The sequence below is a fragment of the Mustela putorius genome, unplaced genomic scaffold (assembly GCF_011764305.1).
Source record: "Mustela putorius furo isolate JIRA1106 unplaced genomic scaffold, ASM1176430v1.1 tig00000596_pilon_pilon_pilon, whole genome shotgun sequence".
Lineage (NCBI taxonomy): Eukaryota > Metazoa > Chordata > Mammalia > Carnivora > Mustelidae > Mustela > Mustela putorius.
Window position 1 is genome coordinate 16,312,467 of NW_025421428.1, and position 13,892 is coordinate 16,326,358.

The window sequence follows — 13,892 nt, forward strand, 5'->3', positions numbered from 1 at the left end:
GTGGGACTCCCGTTCTCTCTTCTTTCTCAGTGTGTCCTGCGTTTCTTGACTTCCAAGTCCTCACCATTCTGTTTTCCTCCTGTTTCCAGAGGAGCGTGCTCTCCCGAACATTTACCAAGTGTCCGGTTGTCGGGAGCTGTCCTCACTGGGCCGCAGCTCTCGGCTGCAGGCCGGCCCCCGGGTGTGGGATGTTGATGGTCCCCGTTGTCTTCTAGGCCCTCATGTTGCTGCCCAGAGGTCTGAAGCCACCTGACTCCCAACATCACACAGGATGCCTGTCTTTTCCTCACGCAGGGCCTCCCCTTAACAGCACTGCGTCTCAGGGCGGGACGGCGTGGGGTCTGCCAGGGGCTCTTCCGTTCCTCGGTGCTGGGACGTGTCTTCTATTTTTCCTTGATAATGTCCTGGCCTTCCTGTTCTCCACCCTGGGCTGTAAGGACTGTTTTGTGTGTGGTGGTTTTTTTAGGATTTTACTTATTTATTTGAGAAAGCAACAGAGACAAGCAGAGAGCGAGGGGAAGTAGACATCCAATCTCCCCCGACCAGGGCGCTGGACGGCGGGCTCGATCCCGGGCCTCCAGGATCCTGACCTGAGCCGAAGGCAGCCACTTCCGTGAGCGCCCCCGGCGCCCCGTGGTGTAAGTATTCTTAGATACTGCCCTTCCTGGAAGAACCTCTCGCTTTCTGATCTGTCCCCTTCTCTGCCTTCAGCAGAGATTTCCTGAACTTTATTTTGCAGAACGATCACTGACTTACTCACTTCTGCTACCGAAACTGTATTAATCGGGAGTCGCTTCTCCTTTTGCCCCAGAGGACCTCACCACTCGGTCTGTTTTCCTGCTCACCTGGTGTGTCTCTCCCTCAGAAACTTTGCTCAAGTGTCTGGAGACTGAGAGGGACACAGAGCAGCTGCCTGGGTGCTAGGCAGGGGGAGCCCTGGGAGCGGGGGGCTCACTGTAGGTACCTGGGGCCTGGGCCCCGAAGGTCACGCCTCGGCCCCTCTGTCAGGGAGAGACGCCCCCGTCCTCACCTGCAGGGAGGCACTGGGCAGCCATAGCCCAGGTCCCCAGAGGGCCGGGGTCCCCCTGAAAACCTTCTGAGACCCTGCCTGCAATCTGGAGCTGCCCTGGGCGCTGTGGCCCGGCTGGGGGCCACCCTCTGCCCCGCACCCCAGGTCCCCAGGCGGCTAGAGGGCGACCCTCGGCAGCGGCCTTCCGTCTCCACCGGGCCTCACACTTCTTCCTTCCTCTTTGCCTGTAAGTGCTTCTGCCTTTATGAAAAAGGCAAAGCCATCTTTTTAAAATGTCTTTGCTGCCCTTTTCATGGGCCTCAAGCGCAGCGGGAGAAGCAGCCGCACCCAGTGCCCGCGGTCCCAGCGCCCTTGTGACGAGCACACCTCCCACAGGACACACGCCCTGCACACCGCACACGGCAGAGGCCGCGGGAGCTCTGCACCGTAGTCCATCAGAGCTGTTGGCCTGCACTGTTCTCTCCTTGGAAATCACTCCCACCTGCCCCGGGGCTCTGCACACCTCCACCCGCCACAGCCCAGATCCAAGGGCGCCCGGCCGAAAAGGCCGGGCTGTGGGATGGGGTGGTCCCAGCAGTGCGCGTTCGACCCCACTCAGCCCATGGACCGAGCCCCTGGAGAGTAGCAGGGGTCTCCCAGGGCAGCCGAAGCAAAACGCCACAGACAAGAAGCTGCAACAACAGAAACTTAACTTTCTCCCGGTTCTGGAGACTGGAAGTCCCATATCAAGGTGCTGGCAGGGTCGGCGGCTCCTGAGGCCTCTCCCCGTGTGCAGACGCCATCTTCTCCTGTGTCTGGGCCCGCTCTCCTCTCTCACAAGGGACACCGTCCTACTGAGCTCATTTTACCTTAGCTACCTCTGGAAAGACCCCATCTTCAAATACGATCCCATTCTGAGGTGCTAGCGGTTAGGTCCCCTGTGGGCCATGCCAAGGAGACCTCTGGCCCCTTTGGCTTCAGGTCAGAGGATGACTCTTGGGCCCACCAGAGGATCCCCAGGAGGGGATGCTGGACACACTCCCCGTGACACGGGCCCCTCTCTGAAAAGCCACCAGGAGCCTCACCCGTTCCTTTCTCTAGTCCTTCCTTCACCCCTACAGATGTGCCTCACCCAGACCCCAGTTCCTCGTGCGGCCCACTTAGAGCTGCCTACGAGCCTCAGCAAGACCAGGGCCCGGCCTGCACACCCCAGTGTTGGCACCCTTGTTCAGCACTTCTGGAGCCCTTGACACTTCACAGCAGGTGCAGAAGCGGTCCCGAACAGACCCTCTGGCAGGGTCCACCCCCCAGGGGCAGTGAGTTCCTGGCTGGGGTGGGGAAAGGCCCAGGCATGCTGGGGCCTGCATCCCTGGACAGAAGGCCGGGGGCTGGGGAAGAGTAAACAGCATGAAGGGCGGCTCTCCAGAAACAAGGGCCACGCGTCCACCTGCCGCAGGGCTGGCGGAGGCCACCTCAAAGAGTGGCTCTTCCCAGCCTCCGTCTCTGGGCCCCACCGCAGGCTCCCTACGCCACCCCGAGCTGCAGGCCACTCTGGGGAGCTGCTCAAGGGGCTCAAGTGGAAGCAGTGGACCCGTGGACAGGACCCCTGCAGAGCCCCCCCAGCAGAGCCAGACCCCCAGGCCACCCCCATCTCATTGGCCATCCCCACATTTGTGTGGGCCTGTGGGCTCTTCTTTAAAAAGGCAGCCTCGCTCTGATCAGACTTACAATAACGACCAGCATCGGTGCAGGGCAAAGGTCCCTCTGAGCCCTGCAAGTCAGGTCACCCCAGAAGGAACGCTGCCCTGCGGTCAGCTCTCCTTACACAAGCTTTGTTCTCCTCAGAGCCTGGAATCCAAAATCCACAGGCCCACGTGCTTCTGAGCTGGCAAAGACCAGAGTCAAATTCACCCCATGGCAGACTGTTTTAATTGACCTCATTTTAAAGAGAAAAAAATCTGCTTGGAGTCCAAACTGTCTTGAGCTGAAAATGCAGCTCAGGGTTTGGAGGCCACACCAAGGCCAGGCCTTCCCAGGGATGGCCTTCCGGAGCCCACCGGGATGGCCTCCTGGAAGCCTTGGAACTTCCATTTAAAATGAACCATCAACGGGTACAACTTGTTCAGGCCTCACGGCTTTTTCTTGCTGGGAACCGAGCCACACATCGAAATGCGGGCCTCAGAGAGCCCACCCACCCCCTGCCCCTGCCCCGCAGCGGGGTGCCCCAGGCCCCCACCTGCAGGAGGGAGCAGGACAGACTGCCTCCTCTGACAGCTGGGCCCCACGAGTTTAACTGGGTGCCCACCTCGGAGCGGTGCCCCCCAGCCAGACTCCTGGCGGCTTCAAACCCGATAAAGAAAACCTCATTTTCCATGGAGCCAGGCGGCCAGCAGGGGGGGCTCTCGACCCAAGCATCTGGCCATGCTGCCCAGGCTGGATGAGATGACCGTCCACACTAGATCCCCCCTCAACAGGAGGAAGCACAGCTCTGTCCTTGCCCTGCAAACTCAGTGAGAAGCTGCAGGCGCCCTGAGCCCTCACTTCCCTCCGAGGGACCCCCTCTGTGTTCTCCAGACTAACCTGTGGGTTTGCCATAGCTTGCTTGTCCTGAATTCCAACTCCCGTGCCATTTCCCGACAAACCCATTTCGCTGGTAAAATAACTGGCTGTTTTAATTTTGAGGTTGACCCAGGGCAAGCTTGGCATCTGCTGTAGGTTGGGGATGCTCCAGGGGCCCCTGGATGTTCCAGCCCTGTGCCCCACGGCCTCCTGCTCGGCACACTGACCAAGCCGGGCCCAAGGCCTCCTGGAACCCAGCCCCTCAACCAGGCCCAGCCAGAGGCAAGAGGGCACCTCAGCAGGTTCACCCCCCAGACGGAACCCCCGGCATCGGCACCACCCAGGCTGGGGTCCCGGTCCAGCCACACCGTGAAGTGGACACTGTGGGCTAAGGGAGGGCATTGAGAACCAGAGCAAAGGCTCACGACGCCTGCCCGGCACTGGCTGTGATCTGGCTGTCTCCTCTGTTCCACAGGAGGGAAAGATGGGCCCGGGGTCTCCAGGCTTTGTGCATGGGAGGAACACAGTCGCCAAGCCTGGGACACTGCCAGAAGCCCAGAGGACCAGGCTCCCGGGTGCTTCAAAATGTCTCCTGACCTAAAGCTGCCCCTCAAATAACCCAGAAAGGTGAAAATTGAAGGCAAAAGGCAGAAATTAAAGGACCCAAAAGAAGCTACATTGCTGGCTGAGGGTCCAAGCAGCCCGGTGGGGCCGGGGCTCAGCCTTCCGCCCGGCTGCCCGGCACAGGACGGAGTTTCCTCCACATTCTGGTTCACGGAGGCGACCTTTAAATAGGTCATCAGAGCATTCTCCTTTGGACGCCAGGTCGCACTTCATACACCGCTGTGCCACGCTGCTCTCTGCAAATGCAGAGGTGGCGGCTGTGACTCCCACCGGTGCTCCCCGTGCCCTTCATCACAGGTGGCCGAGGCCCTGGAGAGGGTGATGCGGGGCTGTCCCCTCGCTGTGCCAGAGCCCTTCCGAGAGTGCAACTCCTGCCTGGGCCACCACACCCACACTCAGCCCTCCTGGGCCAGCCCATGTGACTGACACGGCGGGCACCGCAGGAACGCGGGGCAGGAAGGCGGGCAGCCAGGGGCGGGCACCAGCCTCGGAATCCAGGTGCCGTCGCCCCCACAGGGAGGCCCTGTCCCCTCCTGGCCCTGTGCCGTCCCACTGTCAGCCACGTCCTGCCTTAACTGCAAAATGTACCTGGGCTAAGAGCATGAAATGTCTCAGTACTGATTTTCTGTATCAATTGCGGGTGGAAACGAAGATACTCAGTGAGTACTGGAGTCAGGAGATGTGTGCACACACACACACACACACACACACACACATAAAAGATTTTATTTATCTGACAGAGATCACAAGCAGGCAGAGAGGCAGGCAGAGAGAGACGGAGAAGCAGGCTCCCCGCCGAGCAGAGAGCCCGATGCGGGGCTCGATCCCAGGACCCTGAGATCATGACCTGAGCCGAAGGCAGAGGCTTTAACCCACGGAGCCACCCAGGCCCCTCCACTTTATTTTTTATGCTTCTCTATAAGTAAGCTCTATGGCCGCCCTGGGGCTTGAACTCATGACCCTGCGACCAGGAGGCACGTGTCCTCCCAACTGGGCAGCGCCTCACTTTCTCCTTTTACGTTCTTAGGTTCATGCTAGAAAATCCAAAGTCACGTGTGGGGTCACATATTTCTGCCGGGCACATTGGCCTCAACGGAGGCCAGCGGAGGAGGAGCTGCGCCCAGACCCACAGCCACCACCCTGCACAACAGCATCGGGGACCCGCTCTGCTGCCCCCAAAGGCCAAATGCAGGGGGCCTGGGGTTGTACCCGAGACACAGGGTGGGGGTCACAGCCTGGACCCCTGAAAACAGGGGCCCCTCATGTCTCTAGTTCAACAAGAATGCTAATTTGAAAGCTGTTTCAGTTGGTTTGCAAACTGAATTAAATGTCTGGGCACACACCTCAGTGATTTTTTAAAACGCTTTATTGATCGAATACACACAGCACAACACAGCATTTTTAGCATATTTAGGTATGAGAGAACCTCACCACCGCCAATTTCTAGTCCCTTTTCATCACCCCAATAAGAAGACTCCATACCCGTTAGCTGCTGCTCCCCGCACTCCTCTGTGGCAACCACAAGCCCGCTCTCTGCCTCCGGGGGCCTGCCTGTTGTGAACGCTCTCACACACGGAGCCCCCCGGGACGCAGTCTGCATCGGCCCCTCCCCCAGCAGGCCGCTCTCAGGGTCCGTCCACGTTGTGGCACCGGCCGGCATCTACTCCTTCCCATGGCTGGACCACACTCATCTGGTTCTGCCTTGTGGCCACCATGGACAGTCGCACACCGATGTTCCTGTGGGCCCGAGCCACCTGTTCCCGGGGGAAAGGGCTGGGCTGAGCCGAGAGGACACCACGCTGTCGGCCACACTGCTTCCCGCCACAGCGCAGGAAGGGCCTGACCGCGCATGGCCGTGCCGACACAGGCTCCTCGGCGCCTGTCCCTTTCCGTTTCACCCAGCCAAGTGGCAGGGACTTTTTTTTTAAAGATTTTATTTATTTATTTGACAGACAGAGATCACAAACAGGCAGGCAGAGACAGAGAGGGAAGCAGGCTCCCTGCTGAGCAGAGAGCCCGATGCGGGGCTCCATCCCAGGACCCCGAGACCATGACCTGAGCCGAAGGCAGAGGCTTTAACCCACTGAGCCACCCAGGCGCCCCGGGAGGGACTTTTAACTTACTGACCTAAGAGTTGCTCCTTTCTTTAAAAATCAGGATCACCAATCTAAAACACAAGAAAGTACTTTTCCAGAGATGCCACGTGGAGGGTGGGGGTCCCACCAGAGCGGCTGTGGGAGGTGCCCCACTGCTTCTGGGCTGCACCCTGCCGCGGCGTGCACACCATCAGGGTCACTCCAGTTGCTCAAGTTGGCTTCAGCCCCATCTGGGGGCCTCGCTGGAGCGCCTCCCTGGGACCCTTCCCACTGGGTGCAGAGGTCAGCAGGAGAGGGCACGAGCCAGAAGTCACCAGCCCCACCATTCAGTCGGGCTTTCCAGCTCCCTGCCCGCTCCAGAGCAGGCCTCCCACTGTCCAATAATGGGGTAAAATCACATGAATGATGAATGGCTACTTAAAAACATTTTACAAAAACATTTAATGTCGTTGGGAAAAAACAAACTCACAACGTGGCACACAGTTGTATTTGACAGAAAGCCACGGCACTACAGCGTGGGCCGAAGGACACCCCGGCCCACTCAGTACGAGACAGACGCGGAGCCACGCAGGCGCCGGTGGGGTTGGGGGGCAGGCCGCCCGTTCCATTTTCTGTTTCTTGTTTTCGTATTTGCTACATATCATACAATGAGCACACTGCACTTCCTAATCATGAAAAAAGAAAATCACAAATGAAACTTTAAAAGTTAAACTTGGGGTGTGTGGGTGGCGCGGTCAGATCAGCGTGGGCCCTTGGTGTCGGCTCAGGTCCTGGTCTCCGGGTGGTGGGACGCAGCCCCGCAGCGGGCTCTGCACTGAGCCCGGAGCCTGGGAGAGTCTCTCTCCCTCCGTCCCTCCCACTTGTGCGCGTGCGCTCTCTCAAATAAACGTTACAACCCTTTTAAAGATTTTTACACTCCAAGGAAACCTTCGCTTCGGGAAGGAGATGAGGCCACCTGCTCTGAGAGCCCCGCCAGACTGTGGGGAGGTGGCCCGCCCCACGGACACCAGGTGCTCTCGCCGTCGCGTGGTCTGCCCTGGGCTGCCCGTGGGCCCGGCTCTGCCCTCGCGATCCGGCCCGCGGCGCTGACCGCACATGGCCCCAAACGCACTGGCTTAGAGCAGAACAACCCTTGACCGTCCCGCGTGGGGTCAGGCGCAGGAAGCGGAAGCGGCCTGACCGCGGGGTCCTGCTCCGGGTCTCTGGGGTCGCACCCAGCTTGAGGCAGGCCTGCGCTGTCTCCAGGCTCAGCGGGGGGCTGGGGGCCGCCCACTGCCCGCACAGCTGGAGCCCGACAGCCTGTGGCTCTCTGATGCTCGGCGCCCAGCTCCGATTTCCTGTTTCCTGCCGGGCTGCTGGGACAGGCTGGACTGCTGGGCAGTCGTCCGGCTTCTAGAGGAGGTTTTCCCGCCGTGACCACGGGGTCGCCGTGGACGGGGCAAACGCACGGTCCCTCCATTAACACTGAGTGTCGTTTCCCCTGGTCCTGTTTTTCCTTGGTCTCCTCAGAACCGTGTCCCACTGGTCTTTTCTAAGATCTTGTTCATTTATCTGAGAGCATGAGGAGGACGAGCAAGCGTGAGGGGGCGGGGTCAGAGCCAGAAGCAAACTTCTGTCGCGGGGCTCGATCCGGGGACTCCAGGATCATGACCTGAGCCGAAGGCAGACGCTGCACAGACTGAGCCCCTAGGCGCCCCTCACTGGTCTTTTTAAGAGCTAGTTTTCAGGGAAACCTGGGGGCTCAGCGGGTTAAGCGCCTGCCTCCGGCTCAGGTCATGATCCCAGGGTTCTGGGAGGGAGCCCTGCTCAGCGGGAAGCCTGCTGCTCCCTCTGCCCCTCCCCCTGCTTGTGCTCACGCTCTCTCTGTTGAATAAATGAAATCTTAAATTAAAAAAAAAAAAAGGACTACTTTTCAGTCTTACTAATTCTATACTTTCTGATTTAATTACTTAATTAATTAAGCTTTCCTCTTTACCAACTCCCTCTTCTGCCTTTTGGTTTCTTCCATTGGTTTTTTACTTCTTTGGGCGTGATTTCCTCCCTCTCTGGCTGCATTCGGGCTTCCTGGGATTTGTGCGTCCCTCAAGATGCTCTGCTTCCTTCTGACTCCAGAGCTGCTGTGCTGGCCTGCTTCTGCCTCCCTCGGAAATGACCCGCTATTTCTGTCCGGGTTCTCCTTGGCACTCAGGACTCAGCCCGCATGCTTCACTTCAGAAACACGCACTCCTCCCTTTTTCGCTGTTTCCTGGGCTTCATCGGGCGTCACGTGAGGCTGTGGGTCTGCTCTGAGGTTCTCAGCCCGGCCGGCTTCCCGCCTTCCCCTGCCGTCTGCAGCACATGCGCGGAGACAGGCCTGGGCACTCGGAGAGACCGCGCTGCAGGGCCCTGGACAGCTGAGGGATCGTGTTGTATCTGACTTGCCGGTCCTGGCCCAGACAGACACCCACTTTGGAAGGGCCGCGTGTAGAAATGAGCTCAGGGACCAGCAGCAACACGTTCCTCCATTCGAAGCTGCAAGGCCAGGTGACCGGTGCTGGCTTGGGTCCGGGAGAGCAGAGGGGCGGTCGCTGCTGGCCCAGTGTCCACGGAGGAGGAAGCCCTTGACCATCACAGAGGTCTGGAGAGGTACGCTAAAATTTTCCCAGGGTTACAGTCCTAGCTCTGAACCTGAAAGGGCATGAATCGTGGGCCGCTTCCTGTTTGCACAGCTGCCTTCTGCGTCCTTCTGGCTTTCCTCCCGAAGCTTCCCTGGGGCGGCAGAGGTATGAGCGCCCGAGTCAATGGTCAGCAGCCTTTGCAACGGCTGTGGCAGTGCGCTTCAGAGCTGTGGCTCACGACAGGCGCCTCCCCAAGGAACCCTCCATGGCCCTGAATCAGACGCAGCCCCAGTCGGGGCCAGGCCTCCAGAAGCTGGTCTCCAACACCAAGCATTTCCATCACACCAAGGTTATTTCTACTTCCTAAGAGAAAAATCTTATTTTCATTTTATTTTGTTCTTTGAACGTGCCTGTTGTTTAAAAAGAAAGGAAAAAACCCCCCACACACTTCTTTGCATTGGGCTAAACCCAATTCCTGCCATGTCTTTGACATCTGTGCTCCAGAATGAACCACGACTATTACATCCCTTTAAAAATAAGTTCCAGCACTACGCTGACTGGTAGCGGAGTCACAGTCTTACCTTAGAAATGGCCTTTTCTGGACTCTTCCACTGACGGAGCAACTGTGGGACCCTCACGGTCCTGGCGGGCCTCCCCAGAGCGCTGACGCGGTCACCCTCCCTCAGGACAGCGGGCCGTCCGTCTGTGAAGGCCAGCTTCCGGTCGGCTGTGGGCTGCGCCACTCCAGACGTCTCAACATCTGCCTGGGAACAGATTTTAGCTCAGACAGAAGAAAGTTTTCTGCACAACATTTAAGCAGTTGAATTTCAGAGCTGGAAGAATCTTAGGCTCATTAATCATTTCAACCTTCAGGATGTCCGTTAAATAGAAAAACCTATCATTGAAACGTTCCTTAACAATGGTTTTAAACAAGGCGCCTGGTGGCTCAGTTCAGCAGGTTCAGCAGGTTCAGCATGTGCTTTCGGTTCAGGTCATGATCCCAGGGTCCTGGGATGGAGCCCCGCATCGGGCTCTGGGCTCAGCGGGGAGCTGCTTCCCCCCCGCACCTGCCTGCTTGTGGTCTCTGTCTGTCAAATAACTAAATAAAATTTTTTTAAAAAATGGTTTGACACTTATTCTGAGATAACTGGAGACAGATACACGCACTTGGGAGAGAGAAGAGCTGACCCATACGCGTTCTACGCGGTCCCTCAGGTGTCACGGCAGTCAACGTCACCAGCAGGGCCTGATGTGGATCCCGTCGCCACCCAGAGCACTTGCCCTTGGGCCCCCGCAGCATTGCCGGTTCACGGCGTTCATCTGTCAGTGGCCCCAGGCGGCCGTGCATCTGTTCTCCATTTATAGAACTTGTCATTTAAGAAAGTTACATGAACGGAGTGAGAGTATGTGACCTCTCACCCTGCCACTCCCGAGGCCCACGGGCCTTGTACTCTTCGTCCGCAGAGTGTCCTCCACACGGGGACGCAGCCTCTGCGGGACGTCGGGGGTGACAGAGGTGACACGGCCCAGAGCATCCCGTGACGGAGGTGACGGGGGTGGGCTGCCCCACCCTCCTGTTAGGGAAATAAAGCCAGTCTAAGAGCAGATGCAGCAGACGCCGCAGCGTCACCCCGACTATGGGAGCACCAGGCAGGGAGTGCACAGGGAGGTGGGGACAGAGCCCTAGGGGAGGAAGGGGCGCCAGCTGGGGGCAGAGGGGACACGGAGGAGGTCACATCCTGGAGGTCAGGGCTGAGTGGGGAGGACGGGCCAGGCCCAGGGCCCCAGCCCAGGGGAGGCTGCTGGTGACCCTGACAAGCCTTTGGGTAGAGCAGCAGCAGGAAGGCCGCCTGGAGCTGGCTCAGGGGCCCCAGCATGATGGAAATGGGGCCAGGGCAGCCACCTGGAACAAGGTTCAACGGAGTGATGGCAGGAGCCAGCGGCCCCGCTCGCAGGTGTGTACCCAAGAGAACTGAGAACACGTCTGCACGGGACTCATACACAGATGTTCACAGAAGCATTTTTCAAGGTAGCCAAAAAGTGGCCGCTGCCCATCGGTGGGTGAACGGGTACACAAAGCAGGGCCAACCCTGCAATGGAACGTTACTGGTCTTAAAAAGGAACAAAATTCTGATACAGGTTACAACACGAATGAACCTCAAAAAAAAGTGACGCTGAGCGAGAAGCCAGACGCAGAGTCGGTGTGCCGTGCGGGGCCGTTCACACCAACGCCCCGAAGCCGCAAGCCCGTAAAGACAGGACCAGCAGCTGCCAGGGGCTGGGGCGGCGGCGCCCGTGTCCAGCGACTGTGAGGAAGCACTCTAGAATCATCGGGTTTGGCTGCACAACACTGCGCACACGGAAAAACAGTGACCTGCACCCCTGACGACTGGATTTCCTGATACCCGAATTACATCTCAGTTCCTACAAAGTGCACAGTAAAAGTGCTAACACACTGAGAACCCTTGGAGGGGGCCCTGCGGCCCACGGGGGTAAAGAAATGGGGGGAGAGCTCGGGAAGGGGCTTAAGATGGACAGAATCACAGTATGTTGATAGGCTGACCCTAGTGAGCAGAAATGATGATGGGGTGGGGGAGGAGACAGATCTGTGGGTGTCGACAGAGGGGGTCCCTTCCAGCTGCTGCCATTTTCTCTGGAAGCAGGCAGCCAGGCCCTGGGCTGGGAGGCACGACAGGGCAGAGTGGGGCTGAGGACACGGGAGGAGGAAGGCCACCACAGGAGGAGGGAGTCGGTGGCACGTGTTGAGGACGGAAGGAGACCCGGCACTTCGGCCGGGCTCCTGCAGCCCCGATGAAGGGAATGGGACTGGAGCTGTGGGTGGTGAGGGGGTATCAGGTCGAAGGTGCGAGCTGCCGGGGTGGGCAGGGAGTGGGGGTTGCAGCTGTCAACACCGAGGAGCCCCAGGCGGGACCTGGGTGGGCCAGCGGGCTGAGAAGGGCCGAGCAGGGCTGCAGGACTGGCCCCGAGCAAATGTTGTCAGGAAGGTGCGGAGGATGGGGAGTGGGGAGTGGGAGGGACGCCCACATGGGGGGGGTTGGGAAGGACAGGATCCCGCCCTGGGTACCCAGACACCTCCAGGCCAGCAGGTCAGGAAACCCAGGCCCCACTGATGGGGAAGCAGGTCCTCAGAGCAGAGGCTCCCAGACATTTACTGAGGAAGCTGCCGTCTGGGGCATGCCACAGGCGTGAGCCCTGACAGGTGCGCCAGGCCGGCACTCAGCACCCCTGTTCCTTAGCTAAGGAAGCCTGCAGGGTCAGAGAGCTGGTCCCGGTGACACAGGGAGGACACGCGGCCAGAAGCGAGCGGAGTGGCTCCCAGGTCCCAGGACCCACAGGCCCACTGGAGAAGAAGGTGGCCAACAAAGAAGGCCAGCCAGGTGGCGATTACAGCTGAGCTCCGGACACCGCAAAGGACACAAGCCGCCCCTGCATGTTCCCGAGTGTAAATAAAAGGCAGAGCCTTTCTCCGGGAGTGTTTCTGGGGCTGTGACGGCTCGTTTCACGTGTACACTAGCAAGGCCAGGGACCCACATAGTTGGTCAAAAAATACAAAAACACAAAAAATAAGTATTATTTATTGAATTGAGAGAGAGACACACGGCAAGAGCACGGTGGGGGGGACTGGAGGAATGGGGGGGCAGAGCGAGGGGAGGCAGACTCCTGCTCAGCACGGAGCCCCAGGTGGGACTCGACCCCAGGACCCTGAGGTCACCACCTGCGGGGAAGTCAAGAGCTGGAGTTGACTGACTGAGCCCCCGGGCGCGGCAAGTCTTTTATGACATCAACCCATGCGACGGCAACTTGTCGGCAGCGGGCGACCCTTCCTACCAGGGCACCGGGACTGGAGGTGAGGGCGCACTGGGGCGTGGAGGGCCTGAAGTCCCTACAGGAGGGACCGTATGCCCGACTCCAGGGCAGCAGGGCTCGGCCCCGGGTCTGGCCTGGGGACCCGCTCCCAGGCTGTCCACCTCTGCGCACCTGCTAGTGCACCTGTCGGGTCTGTTCTGCCGAGAGCCATGACCAGCACAGGCAGGACGCACGCACGCGGGGTGTCAGCGGGGCCGGGGCCTGGCCCCGCACCGGCAGGACGCACGCGGGGTGTCAGCGGGGCCGGGGCCTGGCCCGCACCGGCAGGACACGCACGCGGGGTGTCAGCGGGGCCGGGGCCTGGCCCGCACCGGCAGGACGCACGCGGGGTGTCAGCGGGGCCGGGGCCTGGCCCGCACCGGCAGGACACGCACGCGGGGTGTCAGCGGGGCCGGGGCCTGGCCCGCACCGGCAGGACACGCACGCGGGGTGTCAGCGGGGCCGGGGCCTGGCCCGCACCGGCAGGACACGCACGCGGGGTGTCAGCGGGGCCGGGGCCTGGCCCGCACCGGCAGGACACGCACGCGGGGTGTCAGCGGGGCCGGGGCCTGGCCCGCACCGGCAGGACACGCACGCGGGGTGTCAGCGGCGAAGGCGGAGGCCCCGGTCACTCGGACCTCCAGGGAGGCTCGGGCACGCGGCTCTCGGAGCTTCCACGCTCTCGCGGCGGGAGGTCCTCGGGGCCACCGCGGCTGCAGGGCACAGCCCGCACCGGGCGCCCACAGTCCTGCCGGCCTCGCCCTGCCCTGCCCGCCGGCGTCCCGGGGGCCCCGCGCCAGCCCCCCGCGGCCCGAGCCCCGGCAGTCGCTCACCTGAGCCCGCGGGGTCCGCCCGGAACCCTGGCCCGGCCTCGGCAGCAGCGGCAACGGCGGGCCCGGCCGGCCTCCCCCGACGCCCCGAGACCCGCACGGCCCGAGGCGCGGCGCGACGGGGAAAGGCCACCTCCCGCAGCTCCCGGCGGAAGTCCCGTGGCGTGCGGCGGAAGCGGGGGAAGGGGCGGGTCCGGACGTCGCGGGGGCGGTCCCCGGGGGCGTGGCCTGTGGGCGGAGCGGAGTCGGTTCGGGGGCGGAGTCGGCTCGGGGGCGGGATCGCTCCGCCGCCAGGGGGCGCCGTGGGGCG

The 13,892-nt window shown here is 60.7% G+C and overlaps 1 protein-coding gene across 7 annotated transcripts in view; it reads right to left on the reverse strand.

Moving 5' to 3' along the window:
* The window catches only part of EXD3 (exonuclease 3'-5' domain containing 3), a 79,156-nt gene extending 65,384 nt beyond the window's left edge, over positions 1-13,772 (reverse strand). For 6 of the 7 annotated variants that reach the window (XM_045082805.1, XM_045082809.1, XM_045082807.1 and 3 more), the window contains exons 1-2: positions 13,586-13,772; positions 9,467-9,649 (exon numbers count right to left, since the gene is read on the reverse strand). The gene's annotated coding sequence lies outside the window, so the exon portion shown is untranslated. The remainder of the gene's footprint in view (positions 1-9,466; positions 9,650-13,585) is intronic. The other variant, XM_045082804.1, reaches the window with a different exon arrangement.
* Positions 13,773-13,892: the final 120 nt, after the last annotated feature.